Source organism: Mus caroli, unplaced genomic scaffold (genome assembly GCF_978045245.1).
Source record: "Mus caroli unplaced genomic scaffold, Mus_caroli_1 scaffold_6, whole genome shotgun sequence".
NCBI lineage: Eukaryota > Metazoa > Chordata > Mammalia > Rodentia > Muridae > Mus > Mus caroli.
This window is the reverse complement of record NW_028227261.1, coordinates 119,045,303-119,071,863: the sequence shown is the minus strand read 5'-3', so window position 1 is coordinate 119,071,863 and position 26,561 is coordinate 119,045,303. Positions and strand designations below refer to the sequence as shown.

Genomic DNA, 26,561 nt, shown 5'->3' with positions numbered 1-26,561 from the left:
CTTTTATCTAACAGCCAGAAATCCTCCCATAGTCCAGGTTGACATCATTTCTGGATATGTGTGCTGCTTTTTGGAGTTTGAAGAATTGGAGTTTCGTTTGTATGTAACACAAATGCACAATCTGGTAGATTTTGACTGCTGTAGAAACATCACCATTGTCCTGCGAAGGGACATATCCATTACCTTAGCATTTCCCATCATGCCCTTTGTAACCCTCCTTGCCAATCCCTTCATCAGCTTCTCCATCCTCTTCCTTTGTCTCCCCAAACCAACACACAGCTATTACAAATTTTACAAATTTTGAAACTCAATCTCTGTGATGTCCTGTTTTTGGATCATGGGCACCGCTTGTGATTTTTCTTGATCACCTGTATCAATACCTTCCCCAGGAGCATCTATCATATCACATTTATTTTCCTCATTTGCTGTCCCCAGAATTGCAGGAATATTAATTTGGGTACCCCATTGCTGTAAAAGATCTTTCCCCATGAATTTATTGCTTTCTGGCACTATAAACATTACTTGAATTTTTGAGAGCTTAGTACAACCACAGCAGTTCCCTCTGAGTTCTTTCATCTGGATTCATTTACTTGTTTCACTTATGTTAAGGTTTGTCACTATTGGTTCATTCTTCTATGTGCTGAGCACTATTCCAGTGTATGGATATGGCACAGTCTGGTTATGCATTGCCCTGGTAATAGGCATTTATTCTACTTCCAGCTCTAAGTGTTACAATGAAGGCTGTAGCGAATATTTGTATACATCTTAGGAGAATAAAGTAATGGCCATAAAAGAGAAAAGAAAATAATTGCAAGAGAAAAAAAGCTTGCGTCCAGAATGCTAAAGAACACTTAAACTTCAATATCAGCAAAGAAAACTACCTGATAAGGAAATGGGCAGAAGATTTAAACGAGAATTTCATAGAAAATGATACAGAGGTAAAAAGTTTCCATAGGAAAAGTTTATTAATATCCTTGGTAAATGGGGAAAATCAGTACCAAAATAAGGCATCACAGGCATCTATAATAGGAGAGCTTGGAAACCTCAAAAGCTTTCCAGTTGCCATGCTGTGTTATAGTTATTAGTTCTCTGGGTCCCTCTCTGTGGGTTCACTTGTGGAAGCCAGATGTTGGGGTTAGGTGTCCTCCTCAATTCCTCTCCACCTTATTTTTGGGACAGGCTGTCTCATAGATCCTAGCACCAACTTCTTCCCCTAGACTCGCTGGCCAGCAAGCCCCCAAGATCCACCTGTCTTCTCCACCAGTGCTGGAGTTAAGGACATGTACTACACTCAGGTGCCTGGCTTCCTTACTTAGGTTTTGGGGGTCAGAACTCAGTCCTTACACTCTTACGGTGAGTACTCTGCTCACTGAATCATCATCTCAGCTCCTTGGTTGTTCCTTTTACTAGAGTGCAGACAAAAGCAAGTTGAGTTTAGAGGAACTTTTACAACTCTTATTTACAACTATGTGTTTATTTCTGGGTATAAAACAACACAATCAGGGAGCCACTGGTGTAGGGTTATATCTATAACCGAAACCCTTGCAACCAACACCAAGTTAGGGGCATTTCTTGTATCTGGATTTATTTGGAATCAACCATCATCTTGCACATAGCCAGCCAACCAGCCCTCAATTACAGCCCTGCTACTGGGATGAATCCTGCCAAAGAGATACATATAGGTAAAGTGAACACTAGCTTTAAGTGGTCAAGAAATCTCTTCCCCCGTGAGTTCATCTTGCACAATGAATGCCCACATTCTTGCTGTTGGAGTGGGCTTCTCTGAATTCTTGCGGCTTTGAGTGCTGCCCAGGTAAGCTCTGCTGACTTCTGTTTGATTTATTTTTCCTTAAAGGTTTTGTCTTGGCATCAGCATTAGGTCTTGTGTCTTGAACTTACAAGTTGAATCCCATGGATGAAGATAAACATGAGTAAATATTCCTGAATTTGAGCATCACCAAAGAATATCATTACAAAACAAAACAAAAAACTCAAAACCAAAAAACAAACAAAGATGAGAATACTATGGTAGCACCTGCCCAGCTTTGGTGTGGCTTCTTTGAATTTCTGGCAGATTTTTCTAAGATTCCCTCTGGATTCTCAGCTTGCTGCCAATCTGTATGCTTCTCAACTCATTGTGAACATCTGTAGGTCCATAACCTCCATGGGGGAGCCTCTCTAGATCTGTTTTTATATTTACGTATGTATATGAGACTATGAGTTATTTAAAGAATCTAGGTCTGATTTATTTTTGTCCCCTCTCAATTTGCATTTATAGCTTAACCTAATACGGCGTTTGGATAAATTACACACATTTTGATGCCCTACATGTAATCTTGTACTCTCAAAAAACTCAAGAGCTGTTTAATACATCAAAAATAATTCTGTCTTATTCAAGTTATCAGAGTACTGGTATAATCTTTAGAATGGAATAGTAAAAGCTTTGAAGCAAAGCATGAAGGCTATTTCCTCAATATATATTGTTTATATGTAATTGTATATTCCTTCTACATATTATATATCTACCTAATATAATATTTGCATATAATTAGCTATATATTATATAGTAAAAGGAAATGCAAAGTGTATTGCTAACAGGCAAGTGCATGTGGTATAACACCTTTTGGGGAGACAATTTGTTTAAATTTGTTTTCATTTATTCTACAATTTTTGAAATTAAAATATTACATCATTATCTCCTTTCCATTTCTTCTCTCCACTTGCTTTCTTATGCCTTCCCCCTTGCTCTCTCTCAAATTCATGGCCTCTGGCCTCCTTTTTTCTAATTGTTGTTATACATAAACACACCTGATATCCATATCTCTACGAAACAACAAAGATTAAAAGGTTTACTAGGCCCTTCATGCTCTTAAAGGATGTGCTATGTACCTTCTGGTTAAACAAGAAATATAGCCCCGTATCCACTTGTTCTCTTTTTTGGGGGTGTTATTTCTAAGCCTTCTCCCCTTGTTAGACAGTATTTTGCTAAGCAGCCCAGTCTGACTCCAAACATACTGTGTCCCCCCTGTCTTAGCGTCTCAGGGGCTGGGATGACAGGTATGTGTCAGTCCACCCACCATTCTAAGATTTTACAAGTCAGTTTAAATGCAGTGTTCATGTTTAGCATGGGTTGACAATTTTGTTATTGGTGATTTAATTTCTTTGCGTGGGATAGGATGAGAATGAGTTATCAATATTGCAGGGCTGTTATGTTTATAATAAAGCCTTTTCCTTTCTATGTAAGATTATTTTCTTATTTATGGATATTACTTAATTGCCTTGGAACAGGGTTTTCAAAAGGGGTGTGCCATATATTGTACCTCCAGAAATGCATGGGCATTCTTAAGAGAATGTAATAGCTTTCAGAAATTGACTTGATTGCGAGTCAATTACGTGGTCGTGCGCAGAGGACGGTTGGATGGATAGTTATTGATTCAGTCTTTGACACTAGCTAAAGATCATCTTCTTGCTGTGTACATCCTATTCTCACTATTTGCTTATTAAATAAAGCAGAAGTTTAAATATAGGGGAAGGCTAATAATTCCTTGCTACAGCCGGTGTTCTGGAGAAGTTATAAGTGCTGATTGGGAATCATAAGAGTCCTGTAATTCCGTGCTCTCTGGAGAACTCATAAGCACTGATTGGGAATCAAAAGAGTCCAGTAATTCCGTGCTCCACTTTTTGCATCAAAGCTTTCATTTGGCACTTAGATATTCCTAATTATGTGAAAATATGGCAGATAACATCCTGATTAATTTATTTTTTTTTCTGGTATGTGATTTTCATTGCTTGCAATATTGCTGCTTAAATCTCCTGAAAAATGGAATTGAAGGGATTTAGTGTCCATCTCTCAGTTAAGCACAACCGTCTAGTTCCTAATCCAAGGCATTCCTTCATTCAAGTTAAACAGCCTTTTGGATCCATGGCTAGAGAGGTGCCACTCTAATAAGGATAAATGAAATGGCCATCATCAAGGTGGCTTGCGATTCTTAATGTGAATAGGGAAAAACTCAAGGGAAATGAGGTAGGAGACAGTGAGGTCTTTGGAAGGGGCTGTTGGTTATCTGTGTGAAACAATTAGTGTTTTCTTCATTTTTACTGGATTTCTCTGTCTGTCTGTCTTCTCTTTTCTATCCACCCATCACTTATCTCTGTCATCAGCCAGTCATCTCTAACAGTGCTAGCTAGCTCTCAGTTGTTTGGCTCTCTGCTTTAACAGCCTCACTTTCCCCTCTGCTTTGTGATTCTGCTGTCAGAGCTGTTTTGGGGGAGGTAGCTCCTCACTGGGAGGGGAAATACTTAGAAAGGCACTGCAAGCAGGAGCTGTCACTCTGTGCTCTTCTCCCGGTCAGCTGTGAGTGTGATGCCTGGGAGTCTAATTCAAATCCCCCTGAGAGTCTCTGAGTAGACCCTTAGGAGGAAGCTTCCTGCAAGTGAATAGTGATCTATTGCTACCCGGTGAATGGTTTCCTACTGACTAGCTTTACCTTAGTGCATCCCAGAGCAGTTTGTCAGCACCAGAATAGCTCACTTGTAGATCAACTGCAGCCCACACTGACCTGTGACATTCTCTGTTGTTCTGGGGTTTCTTCTCTGGTTAGGACTAAGCATTAGCCTTTGTAGAGAGCTAGGCTTCTGGAGTTTTACTTACTCTTTCAGTTTGGGGGGCATAACTGCTTCCAACATGTTCTATGAGAGTTTTATGGTTAGTACTTAACCATTGTTTACTGGCTAAGATGTTTTCGTCTAAAAATTTTCCTATTAAAATTCTTACTGGTTTTTTTTTTTTTTTTTTTTTGCATTTGTTTTTCATGATGAGATCCCGATTGATTCAATAACAAATAGTCCATGAACTCTGGTTTGGTGCTAACACAGTAAGACACTTGTGTTGTTCAGGTTTTCATTCCTGTGAAAAGTCCAAGAGAGAACCAAAGCACCAAAGGCTTATCTGAGCTCACTGTTTCAGAAGCTCCAGTCCATGACTCTCTTATTCCTTTGCCACGCCCTGTGATGAGAGGATCATGTGATGGTGGGTGTGGTGGTGGTGGTAGTAGTGGAGGAGAAGGAGGAGGAGGGAGAGGAAGAGGAGGAGGAGGGGAGGGGGAGGGAGAGGGGGAGGAGGAGGCTATTTATCTTGTGACAGCTAGGAAGCAGAGTCATACAGTAAATCTCCAGGGCAGGGTACAAACTTCACAGCCCAAATCTGGCCTCACGGTCGGTCCACAGTTCCACCACCTCCCAAAAGCTTATCCTCCTTCCGCCCCGCCTCCTGCCCAAGTCCCAGTCCCCCACCACAGCTCCCAATACTGCTGTCATTTAAAACCCAGCCTTTAATGTGTGAGCCTTTGAGGGTGACATTTCATAATCAAATCATCACATTACTGGAGAAACAGTAGCAAAGCCACTACTCTACGATAAAGTTCCTTTCTTCAACACCCCACCCCCCACCCCCACCCCCCATTTCCGTGTAATAATCAGATGAGGCGCTGGGAAGCACTGTTAGGATGAGAGCCATGAGGTAGGATTAAAAATAGTTCTAATTAAGAAAATGTTATTGAAAACCAAAAGCCCATAGCAATTAGCTTGAGGAAGAGAGGAGACTGTCTCAGCAACCAGAACAGCTGGTGTTAACTCAGGATCGGTCAAGGTGATTCAAAAAGAAAGGAAAGAGAAGCCCAATCCTGACTGTAGCAGGCTGTCATTCGCTCAGACAGTGAAGGGCAGCAGTCCCTCTGGGGTGTGGAGACTGTGCCCAGTCGCAGGAGCTTGGCTTTTGTAGGCAGAAGAGAGAACTTTGTGGTGGGAGATTCCATCTAAAGTCCTGTACCCTTTAAGTCTCAAGAGTTGCAAATGCTAATAGGGGCTTAGTATGTTGATCTCCTGAGCGTCATGTCACGTCATGTCATGTCACGGGTCTAACATCCTACCAAGTCAACGTTCCTGCCTGAAGTTTCTTATCCCACTTGAGGCTTGTGGGTTATTAGTCCTTCCTTCAGTTTGTCTAGGAACTGTAGTTAGATTTAAGAATGCATGTTTGTTATAAGGACTGCAACAAGAGCTGGATAGAAGAGGAGAGACGTGAGCCAGACGGTGGTGGCCCACGCCTTTAATCCCAGCACTTGGGAGGGAGGCAGAGGCAGGTGGATTTCTGAGTTCCAGGCCAGACTGGTCTACAAAGTGAGTTCCAAGACAGCCAGGGCTACACAGAGAAACCCTGTCTCGAAAAAAAAAAAAAAAAAAAAAAAAAAAAAAAAAAAAAAAAAAAAAAAAAAAAAAAAAAGAGGAGAGATGAACACGGGTTTCTCCAAGTAGGCTCAGTCATGCTAGGAGTTCTGGATTTTACCCAATATCCACAAGGAACACTGAGGTATTGCTAGCGAAAGACTGGGATCATATGTTTATTATTTCTGTAATTTAAAATGGTAGTTCTTAGTCTACCATTTAATCTGAAATACACAGGATGCTTAAAAAGAACTCGAGTGCTATGGTCTGAATGCCAGTGTTCCCTCAGAATTTATATGTTGGGTCTCTTGGGGAGGTGCATATGTAGGATTTTAGCTTTGAAGCCTGACATGGGAGGATCAGGAATTAGAGGTCAGACTGGGCTAAATCACAAAACTTTATCTCAAAGCAAAACGGAAATGCAAATGCTGGGATCTAACAGACAAAGCCCCACTCTCACGGAGAAAAAAACTGATCTGAGGGAGTTCCCATGTTCCTTCATCACGGGAAGGCACAGCTAGAGGGTGCCTTCTAAGCAACCTTCAGCAGCCACAGTCGGCTTGGCTTCCTGCCTGATGGACACACCACACACACACACACACACACACACACACCGCCCCTCCAGGATTTGGAGGAGTATATTTCTGTTCTTGTTATCTAGTTTGAAATATTTGCTTCATCATCCCAGGCAGATTAAAGCAGTGGGCAAAGGCGACAACCGACTACATCGATCTTTTTGGGACTCAGTTAAAGTTGTCCAGGCGATTTCAATATACAGAAAAATTTCCGAGTCATTGATCCTGAGAAACAAAAACATAAAAGCATAGCATGATTACTATTGGATAACCACTAACCAATAAAACCTGACATTGGAGAAGGTTTTCCAGCCTATGGATGACTTCAACTAGTACTCAGGGCAGCTTGTTCTGTCAAAATCACATAGAACGCCAAATGCACAGATTGGACATTTTTCATAAGCAAAAAGTGGCTATAGGTTCCAAATATTTCTTTGTGTATTTCCTCCAGTATTCACTTACATAAAGGGTGCTGTCTCTGTGGAGCTGGGCAAATGTTTAGAATAAAGAAAATAAACACGACATAGTGCTGTCTAATTGGTTTTACTTCAGTTAAAAAATGGCTTCAGATAAACAAATATTTGCCTAGTAAATAAACGAATGACCTCTTTGTAATTAGATTCCAATTAAACAAAAATAAAGGAAGCATATCTGTGGCCTCTTAACTTCGGGAAAATTAATTAAACATTAGTTTCTCATCTGATATTAACCTCAAGATAAAGCAGTTCTTGGAGCCGTGTTTGACTAATTTATGAAAATCTATATTTAGCAGGAGGGTGAGGAGTACCAATACCTTTGATTTATTTTTTTTTCCCTCTAGCACTTAAAACGAACACAGGTTTCAAAAGAGTCTTAAGCACCCTTCAGCTGCACAGCTGTTTCCATTGCTTTCGAACCTGCTGTGTGACCCCCGAACCACACTGTTTATGTTACTTTAGAGACCGAATCAGACGCACCGCCTCTGGAGACCACGCAGGTTGAAGAAAAAAAAATCATTAGGCTTTGCATTATAGAGACATTACGGGGAGCAGGGGTTGAAACCACAATGTAGCCGCAGCAGAACAGCTAATCTCAGTCAAATGGAACAGGGCTCTTGTATGCTGATTACATGTCTTGACAGGTGATGCAAAACGGGATTGCTGTCTAGAGAGAGTGAATTAATTGATTATTGGGGGTATTTTAGTTCCTATAATGTGGCTGGAACATGAAAATTAATGCTATTTAAATTCCTATTCAGTATTGAATCCCCTACTGCAGCGGGTATTTCCACTGCGTCCCTTCTAGCCCTGTGTTTTACAAGGTGTTAGTTTTTCTTCAGTGGTTGGTTGCATGCTTGCAAATCTCCTCCATGAGAATAGGACCCCCTAGAGACTGCAGTGCCAAGCTCATTATAGAATGCTTTTCTTTTACTTGTACCTGGTGGGAAACAGGGTGCAGAGCTGAGATGTGCGGTAAGTGCTTTTTGAATTATGTTGGGAAGAGCGTTAGGTTGATAGGTCATTCCATAAAGAAAACATGTGGCTGATTCCATGGTATTACAAAGTGCTCCAATATGCTGTAAAATGAAAGACTACAGCGTTCCCTGGGGTTCCTCTCCATCTTGTTTCATATACACTCAGCTTCCTCATACATATTCCGTAGCTAAATTACAATGACACGGGAAGCTTTGTTTGATGGTATCTGATTTTTTTATAAAGTAGCAATGAAATAAGGCCTAAACATAATGTATGCCGCTTGTGTGGTATCTTAAATAAGAACTAAGAGCAATTCTGACTGGGAAAACAATTGAAAAATGCTATCTTGTTTTGCTTTGTTTTTTGAGGCAGGATCTGGCTGGCCTTGAACTTATGAGACTCCTGAGTCCCTGGATATCTACATCACCATTCCTGTTGAGAATGGAATTTTAATGACTGAGAGAATGAGGAAATCTAATTGTTCAGCTCAGGCTCTGTAGGCCCCTTACATGGCATTCTACTGCAGAGGTACAGTACCGCATCCTTCACGCACCTGTCACTTGCACCTGATGATACTGTCACGATAGGAGAAGGAAGTTTGCTGAAGAACATTAAGAGCTGAGCTCTGAGCGCTGTGCAGCCTCAGAAAACACATCGGTAGATTTTGGAGGAGACACCTAGTCTGATTTTGGTCAACACAAAGCATTCTCTGCTGTAGTGCCGATGTAAGTTCGTCTTCAATGGAGGTACTTTCTTTAAGAAAGAGTTTAAGAAAGAGTGCTCATTATTTCCGAAACAGCTTATTCTTTTGTTTGACAGCTTGAAAGATTTGATAGATTCTAATTATACCGAGTTAAAAATCGAACATGTAATATCTGTCTATTGGTGTCGTGTGACTTTTCCTGAGAAAATGTGAACAAATGATTATTATTTAGCCCAAATAGGAGACCAATAACAGACCAAGGGAAGAATTCCACCCAACTCTAACTTGGTGAACCTTTGAGTTTCTTAGGGTTACTTACAGGACGTTAGGTGGTCTAAAGGCAGCTACATTACAGAAAGCCCTCCTGAGCGTGGGTGACAAGTGAAAGGAACTGTACTTCTAGAAACCCCTACTCTACTTACAGGCAGCTTGGTTGGTTAGAGTCTCCCTCCCTAAGCAATTGCTTACTGTTTTCGTCACTTTGGGGAGGAACTTTCTGAACCTTGAAAGGTTTTTGTTTGTTTGTTTGTTTGTTTTGTTTTGCTTTTTTTCAAGACAGGGTTTCTCTGTGTAGCCCTGGCTGTCCTGGAACTCACTCTGTAGACCAGGCTGGCCTCGAACTCAGAAATCCACCTGCCTCTGCCTCCCGAGTGCTGGGATTAAAGGCGTGCGCCACCACCTCCCGGAGCCTTGAAAGTTTCCTTTACTTCCCGAATCTTCAGAGTTTCTCTCCTGCCTCCCAGAAGGAATACTTTAATTTGAAGGAAATAGCTACACAAAACTCTACATCTCCTCTGACTCTTATATTCTTTCCGTCCCTTCTTCCATTATATCCCCAGAGCCTTGGAGACGGTGATCACTGATGTCTGATGGCTTTTATCCATCTGAGGCTGAACACTGGGCCACGACGCCAGAGCAACAGCCACTATTCTAAAAGCTTAACCAGTTCTATGTTTCTGTTTACCCATTGCAGAAGAAAGCTTCTCTCCATGAGCGAACAAGGCTGACAACACCATTAATTTATGGGTTTAAACATAAATCTTTACAAGGGAATTTGACAGACACATCATATCCATTTGAAAGAGCAACAGAAGCTGCTTTCTCACTGGAACCAATGACATCTACGGCCACAGGCTTTTGCCTTGGCTTACAGTATCAGATGTGAGTTCTTTCCTGGTTGTATCCAGCACAGTCATACCATGAATTCACCCGTTGGTAAATCGTGTCTGGGATGTTGGTGGTGTAGCACACAGGAATCATACATAGCTTAGCACAACTGTTGGTAACTGTTCTCCCCCGGCAGCTTTCATGGAACTTTCTGACACTCTGAAAGCCAGCCAGCAGAGTGGGAGCTGCTTGCTTGGTCACAGCGTTCTCCCTTATGGCCTACAGCTAAAGCATATGATATGTATAGTAATAGGTGCTTACTATCTAGTTTGGGCATGTCAATAACAGTAGTGGCAATAGCCTGCCTAGGTAACTATTTATAGGAAGGTAGCCCAGCTCTACCTTTGACACTGACATCCAACAGACATCTGGCCCATAGGAGTGTCCCTTGGTAGGGTTCCACCGATACAAGGTTCCTTTTTCAAACTCTTCAACTGCTACTTTTGCTGTCTTTCAGTCTTACAGAAGGTGGTGATGTCTCTGAAGGTCTATCGCTCTCAGCTCAAAGCCAGCTCCAACTGTTCTTGTGTTGCTAGGAGGATTTAAAAAGAGAGAGAGAGAGAGAGAGAGAAAGTAAAAAATATGAAAGATCAGGACACTCATATCATTTGTTCCTTTAAGAGCTTAACATTGAGGTATAATGGAATAGATTGGGGACACTGTCCCAGCTAGCCCTCCACAGTCATTTTCTGTGAGCCATCTGGTCTCCTCTTCCTGGGTGTTGTTGTCGCGGCAGGACTTCTGAGTATGTTTCCAGCTATAATGGTCACAGCTATGGGAGGCTTTCCTGACTCCAGTCCAAGGTCAGGCAAGGTTGTATGCTAGCCTGCTGTCTGTCAGTTCTCTGGTTCTGATGGACTCTGGTACATCACTGTGACCCTTCCTTTCCTCTGGCCACAGCTAGGCTTTCGGAAGAGCACCAGGCTGGGTGATCAGTCTCCATCCCCAGTACACTTTCTTGCAGGAGAGCAATGAAAACTACACAGTCTTGGTGGACACCTACCACTCCTTGGACAGACTTAATCTTTTCCACCAGTTCTGATGCATGACTTTTGCTGCACAGGCTTTAAAGCCTTTCACAAGCTCATTAGAACAGTGGTTTGACTTTGTTACTGTTTTCTTTGGGAATTCTGATTCCCTATAAATCTTGCCCCATTTACCTCGAGTGGTCTGGACAGATTCCTTTATCTGACCTCCCGTCCACTTGTTCCATCCTTTCCCCCTCCCTCTCCCCCTCCCCCTTCCCCTCCTCCTCCTCCCCCCTCCTCCTCCTTCTCCCACTGCCCTCTCTTATTTTGGCACTGAGAAATGAATCTAGAGCTCCGTACAAGCTGGGCAAATATTTTACCACCGAGTCATGTCTGTATCTTTCATCTCTTCTTGTTTTCCTCAGCATTTTCTGAAGCTAATTTACAAGCTAGTTCAAGGCATTTAGATATACTAAGGCCTCACCTACATTGTAGAAGTTCTGTCCCACTATAGGGCCCAGGAAAGGCACCTAGCTTCTTAGCTGTCTTGAGGTCCTTGTGGAGTTAACCTGAGTTCTCCTGTGAACACAGTCCTATCTTGCCTAATGCTCTGGTCATCACATATTGCCCTTCGGATACCGACTTCTTTAAGTAATGTCTGATTTCCTTCTGCTATTCTCTCATCTCATCTTTGATATTCATGAGGACCTCAGCCAGCAGTAGCCACACCTTTCTAATGGCTTATATAAGCCTCCAGAGAGAGATTTTCCTAGTGTTACCTCAGTTTATACATCTTTGTGTCAAGGGGAAATAGGATGTTTTATCAGTCTGATTCTTCATTTTCATGGCACTCATATTAATCCTATCTGACCCATAACGTTAGAAGCCACAATGTGAGGGACTCTTCCATTCTTGCTTAAAGATTTCCCCAATTCAAATGGTTTAGACAGAAGGTATTTCCTCTCTACCATCATTTCCTATAGGGTAACTATTGTGTCCCTTGTCTGCATGATGAATCACAGCTACTCTGCTTTCAGATAGAATGATATTGCCTATGTTAAAGGGTTAATGTGAAAGCTCATGCCATACATTCAATATAACTTTGGAAAGGTGCTGTGCCTTGAGAGCTAAATCATCATTGTTATAGCTTCCTCATGAAGAAAACCCTCTTAGCAGCTAAAGAAATCAAGGGAAGAGCAGAAACGTTGTTTGAAAGTGATATAAAATACTTCATGGGCTTTTGTGGTTCTGAGCATAGCTTATGGTCAATACTGAATAACACCTAGGACTTTTGTAGTTCCTTTCAACTGTCTGGAATATTCCTAGGAGACTGTAGCACCTTTGTTAGGACTATGGAGCTCTGAAATGTTTCTCTTTCAAGCCACATTCAGGCAGATGGTGATTTTCCTTTATGTTTCTCTAAAAACCCCTTTGTTGTTGTTGCCAAAGAGAAATTGCAAACTTTTTCTTATACAATAATTTTTTTTTAACATAACATCATTTCCCTCCTCCTCCTCACCCTCCTCGTCCTCCTCGTCCTCCTCCTTCTTTTTCTCCTTCTCCCTCTCTTTCTCCTTCTTCTTCCTCTTCCTCCTTTTCCTCCTCCTTCTCTTCTTCTTCTTGTTAGCTTTAATAGTACATGTTTTTCAGGACAGGTGTTGGAAGATTTTCCTGTGAAAGAACAAATAGTGAATTCCTTTTAGACTTGTGGGACATAAGTTTTGTGTCATTAACATCTTATTCAGCTGTCATAGCGCAATAGCAGCCCTAGGCTTTCATATGCATGTACACATGCACAGGCACATACATACATACATACATACATACAACTCTCTCTCTCTCTCTGTCACATGACCAGATGACTGGGAGTGGCTGCATTCTAGTGAACTGCTGGATGGGTTTGGCCTGTTGGCTGTATCTAAATTTGCCATTGTCATCCCTTATTTAGAGCATGGCTACTTAAGCTGTGGCCTGCAGCATCCAAGCGTTTTATCATCATGTGGGAGTCCTTGGAAAGGATAGCCTCTGGCTCTACCCTAGCCTGTTGTCGCAGGATCCGTGTTTTTAAAAGATTTCCAGGTGATTCATATGCATTTGCATTTGTCAAGCCATGGCTGCAGATGGATAGCACAGGGAGACATCTGGGAGTGTATTGTATCATGCTCAGTGGGGTTGGCTGTCTTCTCAGAGTAACTGTGAGCCTTTTGCTCCCCCTGCTACATCCTCACCCACTAACCGCATGCTCTGCTTCGGCTGTCAGTTTGCCTTGCCACCTCCTCATCCTAGCAGCTGCTCATTCTCCAGTTTCTGTGTCCTCATGGGAGGTTGTTGGGAACTCGTCAGATGAGAAGGCTTTGGCTTGCTTGCATCTCTGCTGAATACATGGCATGCCTTACTTACAAGGCAGCCCAGTGTATCACCCACCCCCCTTTGCTGCAGCATCTCTTTCAAGTGTCAAACGTAAATAGAAAAGGAAGTCCAAGGCACATTTCTCTATGCATACTGGGATATGGGATATTATATACAATCATTATTAACTTTTTAGTAATGTAATATTGGCAGTGAGCTTCTTCCTTGGAGATACCTGTCAAGTGGCTGCCATTTCTTTCTTATATCATGGCTGCCCTCTGCCTTTGGTGAAGCCAACGATCATCAAAAAGAAGACCAATGAGCTTATCCATCATATGTTAGACTGGTAAGTCAAAATTAACAGAAACCCTGAGGTATGGACAATAAGTTATGGAGACTTTTAAGGGCCAGATCCTGATGGTCCACACCAGTTAGGGGAGCAATATGAAAACAAATCACATCCCCTTAGTAGCTTCTGGAAGTTTCTAGTCCATAAGGTCAAGTTACTGGAAGTGTTGCTGACGCGCATGAAATCTTACTGTGCTGAGATCTCTTACAACATTCCCTCCAAGAACGGCAAAGCCATCATAGAACAGTACAGCTAGTCATCGGAGTCACTAATCCCAACGCCAGGCTGTGCACTGGAAAAAAAAAGAGTAGATGGCTCATGTGCATATTTTATTAATGCTTAAGTAAAGCCACAGAAACTGCAATAAATAAATAAATAAACAAACAAACAAACCAGCAAGTCTAAAAAGAAGCACTCTGAGAGTGCTGGAGATTGCGAGGCAATTGAGCTGTTTCAGAATTTTCTTAAATGGAACCCAGAGGCCTTAATTATGATGTATATTTCTTCAGGTGAAGCTTTCAAATAAATCATAATAGGCAATTATATAATTTTCCTGCTGTTCCCCACCCCCTTACCTTTATCCTTCCTTATTAATACAGGTTCCTCTCATAATAAACTGGCCCATACTGGGTTGATTTGCCTAGGTGCAAGCTGCTTACTTAGCCTTGAAATCTGATTACAAGTCTCCCTAGAAGAGCTGCCGAGGCTGCATTGAATATCCTGCCGAGGAGAATGGGGAGAGTTGGCTTTGGCTCTCACTGAGCAGTTGCCTGTCTTCATTAGCTAACAACTTTTCCACCTGGAGCAGAGCATCTCCCACGTAGCAGCTTCTCAGTAAGTATTTATTGCAGTCCTGCCCTCTTGTAGGGCAGTATTCCATACTTGGCAGCGCTCAGTCCTCAAATCGCTTATGGTAATTTCTACTTATGTCTTCTGTCTTGTGAAACCCTATGCAGGAGATAATGAAACTAAATATAACTTACCGAGTCTTGCACTATACTTTGGTTTCCTCGTTTAGCCTCTACTATATGCAATTCCTATTATTTGTCCCTAGTTTAAAGGTGAGCAAACCAAGGCTTCGAAGGAGCAATTTGTTTGAAGTCCAAGAATTAGAAACAGAAGGGACAGAGAATTGAATCCAGGCAGCACAACTGGAAAGTAAATGTTTACCACTGACATGGCACAGGACTCATGACAGAAATTTAGCATGCTTTGGGATTTTCAGTGGCTAGCATTTGTAGAAAATTGCAAGAATCTGTTTCAAAGTGACTCCTGTACTCTTGCGGCTCATGTACAGGAAAGCATTGTTCATGGGTCATTAGCAAAGACACTGAAAGCTGATGCTGACATCCTTCTCATCCCACTAAAGTGCAGTAATGCAAAAATCCTTCAAGTTGTCAGGGGCCTCATTACAATAAGAAGCATAGCTCTGGTAAACACATAAGTAATTTTGGCTTCTGCGTAGACTTAGCCACCAAGGTCTCAGTGATCACCCTTCATGCCCTTCAGAGTGAAGTCTCCAGGCTTCTCACCAAAACCTCAAACGTGGCCCCAGGATTGCTAACTGCATTTTGTTGTAAGCAATGCATTGATGGCATGGAAAATTGCTGCTTACAAGCCACCATTCGAGCAATTGTGCTGACAGTAACAGACTGCTTCTGCCACCACAGGGGCAGGTCTCCTAAGAGTATGCATGATTCTCGAAAATTAGAACAGCCTGTTCACCTTGAATGTGTGGAAATTGACATTCTGTGTGGATTTCTGTAGTCATGAGCCTGGATACTTGCCTGAAGCCCTGCTGTTTCAGGCAGTTACTGAGGACGGAGAAGCTGGGAGAGAGAGAGAGAGAGAGAGAGAGAGAGAGAGAGAGAGAGAGAGAGAGAGAGAGAGAGAGAGAGAGAGAGAGAGAGAGAGAGAAGACTGCACAGTGTCTCAGTCATTCTGTAATACTACATCTGAGAGAGATGTAAAGAACAATACACATGTATAGCCCCCTCTTCCTCTGAGAATGACAACAAATCCTTATTGCCGGGCCTATAACACAAAGGCTGTCTTTCTGAGCTGGATAACGAAGGGGCATGAAATCATTCTATGCTGTCTAAGTGCTGCATAAACGCAAGGCAGGTGCCGTCGTTAGCCACCTTGGAATAATATGGTTATCACCGGCCGACTTCTTCTAGCAGAAATGCTGCATCTAAGCAAACAGAAGAGGAAAGGGGACAGGAGAATGATATGCTAAGAGAATGTTCTATCTCAAGCGTCATATATAATACATAGGCTATTAGTAGGTAATTTCAGCCCAATTCAAACCAGAATATGGCAAGCCGCAGCATTAATCACCCCTTAATGGACAGGGGTGCCGAAACACCATGTTTACCATACTGTTTTGCTCCATGAGGTAATACGCAACTCGCCTAGGTTTCCCACGCTTCTGTTGCTGTTTAACTACCCTTCTATTGACGGTTTGAAATTCTCATTGATTTGTTTACTCAGTGGATAGTTACTGAACACCTACCATGTCTTGGGCTCTGGCTCATGTTTTGGTACAGAGATAAATGGAATCCAACTCTGCCCTGAGCACCTAGTGATAGATGGGTGTGACATACACATCTGGGAGGAGAGGAAGCCAGCGCTGGGAGGTTGGCGGAGGAGGAGGAAAAGGGGGAAGGGTCAGTTCTATATGACAGGATGTGGGGGTTGAGGAATCTTAGCAAAGTCTGACTAAAACTGTTCTGGCCTGAAAGTGGCAAAGGGTCTCTAAGCAAGTTTTGCACACATGTTTGTGTATCTGATCCATTGTACTTACCCTGGAAGGTAAGCTTGGTTTCCTCATTTACAAACATGAACTGATCATCTATGTCTGAACTAAGGGTAGGTGGAAATTCGTATTTATAGAAGGGGACTGCAACCCAGGATGCTATTCACAAATGTTATTTTGCTCTCAATTTCTTTCCTTCAGGCTCCTAACTCCTTCCCTCTCTCTATGGGATTAACTAGGACCCAGATGTCAGAACTCAGTCGAGTCATTACCGTTCTAGCTATTACTGAGCTCCTGGGAGGATTGTACTTCCTAGCTGGGTGGGAGCACATGATGATTCCTGTCCAATGAGATGTGGGCATTGTCAGGTACACCCACTCTGTTTGGAAAGTACTCAGTGACAAAGCTAGAGCCAGGAGACTGTTTTGTTCTTCTGGCTTAGTATATGATACCATTGGTGTCAATGGTCCTGCTTCATCAGCCTTGGTCCCCACTAGCCATTATTTGTAGAGGCCTCTACTGAGCCACAATGTGCTGTTAGTCACCACAGTATAATGTTCTGATGATACACTATTTTTGGGAAAGTGTTCACATTACCCTAAATAAGTCATACCATACTTCCTACCTACGTGTATGTATTTCTTTCTTCTTTCATTAAAAATCCCATAGTATGTTATGTTTAACACATCAGGAATAAAAGTAAACGAACTATGTTATTTATTACACTATCATAAGGAAACAATGAAAAGAAATGCTTGTGGAAAGAATGAATAAGTAAATGAACCAGAACTTGTCATGAAGTAAAGGGGAATGTTGAATTGATGCGATTCTCTGTATTAATACTGTTCCGAGTGAAGCCTGGAATCTGTCGGGAATTTGAGAATGTTCTTTCTACCCTTCCCCAAAGGCTGCCTCTGTTTTAGTCCAGTTCAACCAAAATAGTTCTCGCTCTAATACGACAGTTTCCCCCAAATTAAGTTTTTCCTGGTGTGTTTAGTAGGAGCAAGGGTTTTTGCATATTTTTCTTTGCACTATCTCTGAACTTGCACCAATCCCTTTGTCTGCCTTGGATGTGGCAATCCCTCTGCTATCCTTGGATGTGGATAGCAGCTCACAGACACTAGACCTTGAATGCCTAGAAACACACATGTCTCTAGAAAACACATCTTTGATGAAGATACTTTCTTCTCTGCTCAGACATAACCATTTTAAGATTGTGTCTTTGAAAGATAACAATTGCTTCCTGCTTGAATACTGTGTGTGTGTGTATGTGTGTGTGTGTGTGTGATATCCCAGCTTGGAGCATCTCAGCTCACCCCAGGGAAAACTGTAGCTGGTATACTCCATGGTGCTTTAATGAAACACCTATCTGTGTTCAGGAAACATCAAAGTTGCTCAGGCTTCTCAACAAGCGAAATGTTGGCAGCTACAGCCAGGGGCAGGATGGGGAACTGTTCACTTCTCTGTCTCATGAACTAATTACAAAAGAACATGTGCCAGCTTCTTTGTGGGTCACAGGTATCACTGAACTCTGAGTCTTGGCACATCTGCCTGATCCATGATGACCTTATTTAGACAGGGAGAGAGTAACAAGAAAGGCCTTGTATACTCACTGGCTTGTGCTCAGGAGGCCCGTGTCTCTTGAAAAGTGCAGACAGGCTGGGTGTGATGGAGCCAGTACCAGGCAGGCAGGCCCTGACAATCACTGCTCCCTTCCTTCCCCTATTCTTCTACTGGGCCTTGAGTTGAGTCTGACAGTCTGTTTCGCCTCAGGTATAAACTTATTTCCAGTTCTCCCTCTGAAGCCTGCTGAGCATTTATGCGCAGAGGCACTGGCTGCCTAGCTGAGGCAATCATTGATCCGTGCTCACTGCCACCTCTCTTTGTTCCGCTGGCTTCCAGGACATTCATCTTACTGCTAGTTTTTGTTTCCCTGAACATTTGTGATTGGCTATGTTGTGCTGCCGTATGGCCATTCATCCTTATTTTCCAGCGACAAGGACAGTATCCTTTGACAATTGGGGCAAACATATAAAAATAGCATGATTTATAGACAAAAAGTGCCAAAGGAGGGGGACGAAAGTCCCCTGTAACCTCCATAATGTTAATTCATAGGCACTCTCACAAAGGCAGGGACTACAGAAGTGAAACTGTTTTAATGCTGCTTCAGTATTATGTAGAAGGATAGTTCTAGGTTAAAGTAGAGAAGATGCAGCAAGGCTGTGTTAACATGAAGGTAGCTCTTGTTTTGGCACATGTTCAGTGAGTAGGCCCAGTGGCAGAAAATGTAATGTCAATGAAGGACGTGGTTCAAATACCATATAGCCCTGTGTGTCTGTGTGTCATGCAGTGGAAGTCTTCATCTCAGAGTTCGCTGCTGGGAAGAGTTAGGGAGAGGGTAGAGAGAGAAACACATCAGCATAGGTGTGCTAAGACAGCCTGTCATGCTAGAGTGGTTATGAAATTTAAGTGGCATGCATAATTAGTATCCTTCAGATATTCAGGGAGTTCTTAACTATGGTTTGACTCAGAAAAAAAATAGACTTTATAGAAGAAGTCAAAAGTAATATCCATCCATCCAGCAGAGATCATACATTAAATTTGAATTTTAACCTTTTTATAGGCCTGTAGCATGCAGTAATATTCTCTCCTGTGATGTTGGGCAGCAACAGCAGCAAGACTTGGTCACCATTCAGCTCCATGATCACAGGGTAAGCTGGGCTGGTTGGTAAGTTAGGTGTGGTCAATGCATTTTCAACTCATGTTGCTTTTGACTCAGGAATGTAAGTATCTCAAGTTTCTTTTCTGGAGTCACATGATTGGAGACTACTGTTTCAACTGATCCCCATCCTGTTTAACTACTTAGCCAGTGATTCGATCCAAGTACCATTTATTGAGTACCCTTTGCTTGTTTGGCAATGGACAACAATGAACTAGTCCTTAGGATGATGTTATAAACATAAAGACTTCAGAAACACTCATTGCACTGGATTGAACAGTAGTTGTGGAAGGAGGCAGTACAGAACGAGCACTGGATGGAACCAGGCATTTGAGAACCTGAAGATGCAGTAACAAATTTACTCAGGTCTTTCCTCATGAACCAACAATGATGACCTGAGACATCCAGCCTTACCTTATACACAATAAGGACAGTTTCAGAATTCTTCAAATTCACAACTAATAACCTTGTGGAGCTTTTCAGCACTGTTTGGAGAAAACTTTTTTTTCATTCAGTATTTCATCCTTAGAAGATATGTGGCTACAGGCTTCTAACGTTCTTTTGCATAGGATACAGTACCCTGAAGCCTACATCTCAAGCTTTCTCTCCTCTTGTTTTACAGATGGCTTAGGTTGAGTCAGAGCAAAACACTTATCAATCAAGCCTGGTCTTAATGAGCACTGACATCCTGTAGTGAGGGTGAGTGAGGTTGTAGTGAGTTGGTTGGGCATTTCAAGCCCACCATGGGTCAGATGTGTAGACTAAGCCATGGTTTACTGGCTCCCATATCTAATTTTTGAGTAGAGTTCTGAATATCGAACTCTAACAGAAGAAAAATTGTCTATTTCTGCTGATGCACTCCCATGACTTATACACATCGCTTTCCTATAGAAGCCACAATTGTTCAGCAATAGCTTATTGCTAACTCTCTACTTGGTGTGCACTTTCTGGTGTGCACAGACTGTTATTCATACAGGTGTCTCAAAGTCACCTGCAAGAGGAGCTCGGAGCCATGATGCTAGGAGTGGAGGCTTTCCTGGGGATAAAGAAACACTGTGAAACCTCTGACTTCCACTTTTTCTTTTGGCGTTGTTTTACACAAAAAGGACCTTTCTGATTATATTCCATTTCTGTGCTGCTAATTTCCTGAGACATGCCCAGTAGTCCTCCTTATCTTGCCTTTTACAATGTCAAAGAGGAACCAGAGTTATTCTTAGGAAAATCAGACATAAGGGTGTGTTCATCCAGCAGCAAACACTACAGTGTCAGGGGACACCACTATCAGAGAATAGAATAAGAATTGTGTGTCATGGACTTACCTCTGAATGCCTAATGTTTCCTCATTCAGGGATCACTTGTGTGTCAAGGAGTGGCTAGTTCTCCAGCATAAGGAAAAGTGTGTGTGTGTGTGTGTGTGTGTGTGGGGATTTAGAAGCACAGCTTTGCTGTGTTTGTATATAACTGCAGGATCTTTTGAGCAATGACCTCAGGCTCCACAGTCAGTGTACCAGCTCTACAAGGGCTTTAAGAGAGAATCTTTCTTAACGTCACTGTTACCTCTGTCTGTCAAATGAAGGTTCTAGCAAGACAAAAGTAAATAATGGTAAAGTCATAGCTCTAGCATCTCTGTGATAAAATAAAATATCTTTAAAGATAAGAAGAAAAGGTGGGAAAATTAGAAGTTGTTTGTTCATTGGGCTAGCATTGGTCTTGCCCTTTGGCACTCCAATGCTGTGTGATAATCACCCACAATCACCAGATGATTTTGATCACAAGCAATAGAAAACAACTCAGTTAACCCGGTCAAAGGGAATTCACAGGACAGCTACTATAGTATTTTGTGGAATCCAAGGTTAAGCTGACTGAATTACAGTATTAGGGAATCCTCCTCGCCCTCCACCTCCTCATTTATTTACTGTTCATCTTGTACCTATATAGAAAAAGCTTAATTAATGTAGAATTCCTGGCTATTTTCTATACCTCACTTGCTTATCCCCTGAAATGGGGAACATATCTAGTGAGTAAATTTGGAAGAATATGCTTGACCTGTTTGACTTATCCTCTTTTTCTTTCTTCCCTTCTTTCATTCTAAATGTAAATTCTTGAAGAATAAATACATCCTGTTCTGCTGTGTGTCTGGGAGGCACATCCAGAGAACATCTGTGGTAGTCTAGCATTGCCTGTGGCTAAGGACTGGAAAGCCAGTTTTGTCACTTACTTCAAGCTATAATCTCAAATTGTATTAAAAGGCTGTATATTAACTTATATATGTGATGTATCTCAATTGGCTTAGAATTTGGCCAGGAAAAAGAGATCTTCATATGGTGCCTTCTGAACATTCAGTATGTCTCTTATCTCCATATCTAGTGCAGTTCAGTCCTTTCTGATCTTCCGTGTGTACAGCAAGAATCACCATATTTTCACCATTCAGCTGTAGCCATTGGCAGCAACTGAGTCACTGCCTCTGAATTACAAAACCAAATCCATCCAGTATGTTATTGGAGTGATTTGACTTTGCTTGGATGTGACCTTTGGCTGAGTAGGCTGTGAAGCTCTGGGGAAGGGTATCTATGCTTGGTACAGAAATCTATATGAACTGGATGAAGAAAAAGTAGTTAGAAAGTGAGGTGGCTATACCTGCCTGAAGAAGTCTTCCATGGTAGGGGCTACATATTCTGGATTAAGAAACTCTTTTAATTAAGCTGATCAAAAAATAGCTTCATCATGCTGCTGTTCTCCTTGTTGTTGCTGTGACTCTGTATTCAATCAGAGTTACAACTTCTGCTTAGAGCCGTTTATGTGTCTTATAAGGACTTCTGAGAACTATTGGGTTAAATAATCTTATTTATTTCCCCAAAGATTATGTATGTACTATTTAATGTTTTGCTGGGAAATTATGTAAGGAGGAAAAGAAAAAGGAGGGGGCTGGTAATGGAAGCAGATACGTCATGAACAGAGTTCAAGCCAACACAGTAGTAAAACCATCACTGGACAAGTTTATCATTAAATTACAAATTAGTTCTCATCAAGGGCCATACAATTAGAAGCTTTCAGTTGCTTTTCAAATGAACAAGTAATCTCTTTTTTTTTTGAATTTTCCATAATAAAATATACAGTCAAGTCACAGACTTTTCTTTGCCTTTAATTCTCAATAACTCACATTCTCTAGAAACTTGAGCCAACTCAAAACAGGTTCCTTTAATAATCATTAAGGTCACATGACCCACACCACACAAAAGGCAAGGATATTGACGATGAGCCATCCTGTTGAGAAATTAATCTTCAATCAACACGTGTATATATGTCCTCTGGAAGTCACCATTGATATTTCATGATTTCTTTTCTTGTAGAACTAAGGGGCATGTTACATGTCAAGATGAAATCAATATGAAATTGATGGGCTGAGAGAGCTTTGGTCTTTAGGGCTTTGCAGTGGTGTAGCAACCAGATTTTTCTTTCCCCTGACTTACTGAGCAATTCTACTCACAGTAACAAGGTCTCCACATACAATTTTCTTACATATTCCTTCAGCTTCTCTTATTTTTATCAAGTCCCTTTAAACTTCTTCATCGTTTTCTTTCTTTTTCAAAAAAAATGACAGTGTAAATATGATTAATGAGAAAGATGGACAGTTATTCATCATTCTACCATGGTAGCATTTTCGGTTACTTCCCACGGGCTTACTGAAGTTTAAGAAGTAAAACTGAGTTCATTTTGTATCTGTAACTTTATTTGCACTCTTAGAGAAGGGTCAACGGTGATCATCTAGTTCTCTTATAGCGCAGCTTTTAATGACTGTTCCATTGTTTCTTCTGTAGACTTTGCTATAAAATGTTTATTTTTAGATGGCCTAGTCGGCCATCACTGGAAAGAGAGGCCCATTGGACTTGCAAACTTTATATGCCCCAATATAGGGGAATGCCAGGGCCAAAAGAATGGGAATGGGTGGGTAGGGAAGTGGGGGGCGCTATGGGGGACTTTTGGGATAGCATTGGAAATGTAATTGAGGAAAATATGTAATAAAAATATTAAAAAATTTAAAAAAATGTTTATTTTTATAAAAGGTTCTGGAATTCTTGTACTTGTCTCTTGTAGCAGAGTGGTTCTGATGCTTTGGTCAGGAATCTACATGTCAATATGCTAAAGTTCTTGTCCCCAATTGGCTCTTGATTTATCAATAAAGATGCCATCATCCAATGGCTGGGAGGAAAGGAAGGTGGGACTTACAGGTTCCCACAGAATAGGAGAGAGGAGACAGGAAGAGAGAATAAATATTCTTGGGGGAGATAAATGGAACATACTGCAGGGGGGATCTTTCAAAACATAGGTGGAAAACGAAAGTGGCCCATGGAAGGGCAGCCCGAAAGTGCCTTGGGCAGCAAGACCTTCATAGAAGGTAACCAGGTAATTAAGCTAAGGGAGGCTTAGAAGAGCCTGCCACTGAGCCAGGAAGGCAGGCCCAGTACAGGGGAATGCCAGGGCCAGGAAGTGGGAGTGGGTGGGTTGGGGAGCGGGGTGCGCGGGGTGCGCGGGGGGGAGAGTGCTATAGGGGACTTTCAGGATAGCATTTGAAATGTAAATGAAGAAAAATATAATAAAAAATTTCTTGGGGCTGGTGAGATGGCTCAGGGGCTGGTGAGATGGCTCAGTGGGTAAGAGCACCCGACTGCTCTTCCGAAGGTCCAGAGTTCAAATCCCAGCAACCACATGGTGGCTCACAACCATCTGTAACGAGATCTGGTGCCCTCTCCTGGAGTGTCTGAAGACAGCTACAGTGTACTTACATATAATAAATAAATAAGTCTTTAAAAAAAAATTTTTCTTAAAAAAAAAAAAAAGAGCTAATGTATGCAAGTCTTTTGTCCGCTGATGTGTGCCTGCTACTTGGGAGCTCAAAGTGGTGCAGCCAAAAACTCCTGCTACATTCTCTAAATATTTACTTATTGTATGCTAACATATTATATACAGAAACATACATACATTCACATACACACTCATTATGCTCACACACACACACACACACACACACACACACACACTTACTCTTCAGATTAATTAATTCTCAGAAGAGGGATCACTGGTTCAATATTTTGATATTTCTTTCTTTTCTGGTTTTTTAAAATTTCATTTGTTTTTACTTCAGGCTCAGGAAGATTTGCTGGAAATTATGAAAATTATACTTCCCTTGGATCTCCCTGCACAAGCAGAACTGTGTTCTCTTCTTAAGTCTTTTTCCCTTTAGACTGCATTCACTGCCTTCCTCCCCAAATCTCCTCAAGTGCATCCCAATCAATCAAGAAAATGGAACGATTCAGCTTATCTTATCCTGGATAAGAACAAAATCTCTTGACAATTCTGAATAATATGGTGGAAAGCAAAGAATTGGTAAGAAATTCTAGAATGTTTCTGTTTTTCTTCCCTGTGGGTATATTATACAAATTTGCTACTGAAGTTGATGACCTCAGATGCCTTCCGTGTTATACACACATGATGGGCCTTGTGCGGAAAAAGGCACAGGGTTGGATATGGGGACATTTGGCTCAGGTGTGGTGCTCTGCTACCTCTGTGTCTGTTTGTATGATTCGAGACACTTTACTAGACACTCACCGGGTGTAGAATTCATCCAGTCACCCCCAGAGCCATCATTCCTCTGATGGAACAGCTTGGAAGCCAAGGCTCAGCGGGTACAGCAAGAGCGGTAGGCATTGGAACACTCGTCCTGACCCAATCATTGACGTTTCTTGTCCCAGGCTGTTGCCATTACCCATGCTTCATGGGGTGGTCACTTAATGTCTCCGAGTCATTAGTCACAGATCATGTGGTGATCAGGTAAGATGTGGATGATAAGTGTTAGGAAGTCTGAATACGCTAATGAAAATTTTAACTAATATAATACCCACTCTCATGGTTCAGACTTGCTCCTGAAAATCAGATATTTAAATTGTTTAATTTCTAGTTTACTAGTTTTTATTTCTTTTCGTGTGTGTGTATGTGTGTGTGAGTGTGTGCATGTGTTTTGAGAAAAGTTCTGCACAGTACCTGCTGGGTTTAAACTTGATATGCAAATGGGGATGATCTTAAAATCCAATCTTCCCTTCCACTCACCCGTGTTGGCGTCACAGCCCTGTGCTACCATGCTCTCTGAACACACACTTTGAAACTTGTCAACATTGACATATGATTTTGGGTCAGAAAATTCTATTTGGTAGAGAATCTATGTTTCTTACATAATATTTATTAGCATTCTTGGCCTCTAACAACTAGATGCAGTTCCCCAAAATTGTAACAAGAGAAAGAAAATCACTAGATATTGCCAAATGTCTTTTGGGTGTGGAGAGATATAAAATTGCTCCCATTGGAAAGCACTGCTCTAACAGAATGGACCAGAAAGTTTTATTACTTAATATGTCAAAAGTGTAATGTGAGAGGGTTAGCTCTGCAAAGGAAAATGTTGCTGGCACTGTGGCCTTAGTCTATTCAAATTTTCAACCTTGTTACTCGATGAACATCACTGTTTTCCTGACTGTCCAAACACATCTCACCAAATGCCAATACCAAGGCCTGAATGCAAGATTATAGAAAATAAGAAACAAAGAAAATAAAACCCCACACCATTACAATGAGAAGCCTATTCTGAAGAGAACAGCTCCTGTAGAATTTCTCATCTTTATTAAAATTTCAGCCTCAAGAATAGGTTTATGTTGTCATTTTCAGTTCTTGTTAGCATCATTGTCATATGTGGAATGAACCTAATTGCAATGCCGAGGCTCGTCTGTCACTTGCAATAGTGCGAGGTTTTGCTCTGACCTTCTGTTATTCCAGAAACATCAGGAGGCACAGCCACTGACCAGAGAAGATGAAGCACTGTGGAGAGATCAAAGGCCATCAGGACCTGAGTGGCTGTACAATTTAGCACTGGGGATTCTATTCAGCTGTCTAAATTGCAGCTGGTCCATCTGTCCAGAGAGCAATATGGTACAGAGTTATGTAACACCACTCACCATAGCAAAAGGCAGTTCCTTCAAAGGAAGGAGAGGAAGAAAGTGTTTCTTAACATCTGTATACCAAAGGGCTAAGAATTATTTTCTTGTCTATATACTCTCCACACTAGGTATTAGAAGTATTCTTTTATGTCATCTTTTTTAATGAGAGGAATGAGAGTAAGTTACCAAAGACCAAGGCAAGCTGGGGGATTCACATCCCAGCTCTTAGTACTTTCTAGCCACTATGTTGACACTTGTCCAAAGTGCTAATAACATAAAAATAGGCCCTAGTGTTCTGTTAAAAATTCAATAGA

General features: G+C 41.6%; 1 long non-coding RNA gene across 1 annotated transcript; it reads left to right on the top strand.

Annotated features, from left to right (window-relative positions):
• Window positions 1–14,548: 14,548 nt before the first annotated feature.
• On the top strand, window positions 14,549–26,246 carry LOC147004388 (uncharacterized). The gene is made up of 4 exons (XR_015047254.1): window positions 14,549–14,621; window positions 19,169–19,256; window positions 24,408–24,649; window positions 26,087–26,246. It is a non-coding gene; the product is annotated as an uncharacterized LOC147004388 (long non-coding RNA).
• The last annotated feature ends 315 nt before the right edge of the window (window positions 26,247–26,561 follow it).